Consider the following 2,350-nt stretch of genomic DNA (forward strand, 5'->3'; position numbering starts at 1 on the left):
TCCTGGCTGCCAGTCCTCTAACTAAGGCTTGGTCACAACATAACATTACATCTGGGCATGTGTCAGGGCTAAAGAGAGAGGAAAAAGTTGCTGCAAAAATTAGCAGTAGGTGCCATCAGGGGCTGTGTGAGTACTTTCTGTTTGACTGGATTTGGGTATGCTTGATCTACTTAAGTAGTCTGGAACATAAAGCTGGATAAGGAGGGGTTGATTGACTCGGGGCAGTCTCTCAGTATATAGGACTGAGTACCTACCAAGGTACTCAGGGAATGATGCCTATCTGCTGCTGGAGTGGCTCTTAGAGCCAGGAAAAAACAATGGCCCATATTAAACAAGGTCAAAATTCCAGAATTTTGGTTAGAGACAAGGGATTAAAGGCTCAGAGACTCAGGCATGGTGGAATGGATATATTATGCAACACCTCATCACAGAATTATTTTGCATGGGCGAGACCAGATAATACACCATTCACCAAGGCCATCAGGAATGTGCTGGTGAGAGGGGTATCAACAGGGGATTGACTTCTTCCATTTTGCCTGGAACTGCCAGGCTTTAAAACTCAAAAGTCTAACATTCTGGAAATTCAGTCTTAGGTAAACTGGCATAGTTGGTCACTCTAGTGCAGTATCACTAAGTGTTGGCATGATGGGTGCATAAATGAGATGGCTGCAGTGGGAGAGATGGGGGCTCCATATGAGTCCAACAGCATGTGCTTACCACTTAACCAACACCGGTCTAACAAATGCCTTCTTAGAATGTCCAACCTACCATCATCATCAAAGACACACACTGAATCCACAAGATGGCACTGTTCCATAAGGAGACCAACTGGCCACCTGATAACGTATTGACTGCATTGGAACCCTTCCATCCTGAAAGCATCAGCCATTTCTTTCTTATAGGACTAGACATCTATTCTGGATAGGAGTTTGTCTTGCCTACCCAGAAGGCCATAGCCAGCAGCACTGTTTGGAGTGTTGTGAACATTCTAATTGGGTCAATTCCATATAATCACGAGTATAACTTTTTCTTTTGTTTTCAAAATCTGGAGATACTTCTTTAATAACTGATTTCGTTGTGATTGTTTCAAGTCACTAAAAGTACTGCATATTGTCCTGTGCATTCAAAAGTGAAATGAGAATGTCTGAAAATACCACCTGCCATTTACTTTCACTTTTTTTGACATGTAGGGAAAAAAAAATAACCAGAGAAGTCACAGGTTTTTGGCTATGAAATATGTTCTCTTCAGGTTATGACTAAGTGTGATTTGGGGTGTGCAATGGGGAGGCTTGCTTTTTCTACCGTCATATTTTTTTGTATCTGTCTTCTCATTTTAGAAGTATTCTTGAGTAGTCATAAAACCATGCACTGGTCTTTAAAATTGATTTTAAAATTGTATCAAAAATAGTATAAAAATCCCACAAGCATTTGGACATGGCTCTTGCTCAGTGTTAAGATAGTATTATTTAGAATATTTTTTCTAATATCATTAATGGTATGAAAGATAGCAAAGATGATTAAAAAGTGGAAGGGATTTGATTATAATCTTAAGGTCCAAGACAATGCCTCATCAAATATTGACTTGAATATATGGTAACATTTTTTAAAGTAGTTATTTTTGAAAAATATATCTCTATCTGTGCAGTGTTGTAATTTAAGGACTTTAGAACCTATTAAGTTATGAGTATGGATTCCCATGGTGAGTATTTTTCCGAATACCCTGCTGGGAGCTACCATGACTCTAGAGTACAAACCAGGCCTCTGGCAAAGGAGGGATTTCCCTGGAGAGGAGGGAAGAGAGGAAGTGTTGTGGAAGATGACATTACATTAAGTATTGGCATAAAAATTTTTGTTTTCATATCTGTTTCAGAAGTTTTAAAGGAAACAATTTATATATGTTTAAAAGTTACTAGACCACTATGAATACCATGTAGAAAACCTCCCCCAAGTGAGGAAATACACAGAAATATTTAGTAGAGTCTCTGTTGCTCTGGGGATGGGCATGTTTTTTGGAGAATAAAATATAGATAATTAAGAAATTAGGGCAGCCCAGGTGGCTCAGCGGTTTACCTCCACCTTCAGCCCAGGGCGTGATCCTGGAGACCTGGAATCGAGTACCACGTCGGGCTCCCTGCATGGAGCCTGCTTCTCCCTCCACCTGTGTCTCTGCCTCTCTCTCTCTTTGTCTCTCATGAATAAAAAAAAAAAAAAAAAAAAAAAAAAATTAGCCAGGCAACACAAGAAAAAAACACAGTAGAAAGAAAGGCAACAGAAGTTATAACGAACATAAAAACTACGCCAATATATATGAATGGTTTCAACAGCTATAGCAAAAAGTGAAGTCTCTTCT

Source organism: Canis lupus, chromosome 14, assembly GCF_048164855.1.
Source record: "Canis lupus baileyi chromosome 14, mCanLup2.hap1, whole genome shotgun sequence".
NCBI lineage: Eukaryota > Metazoa > Chordata > Mammalia > Carnivora > Canidae > Canis > Canis lupus.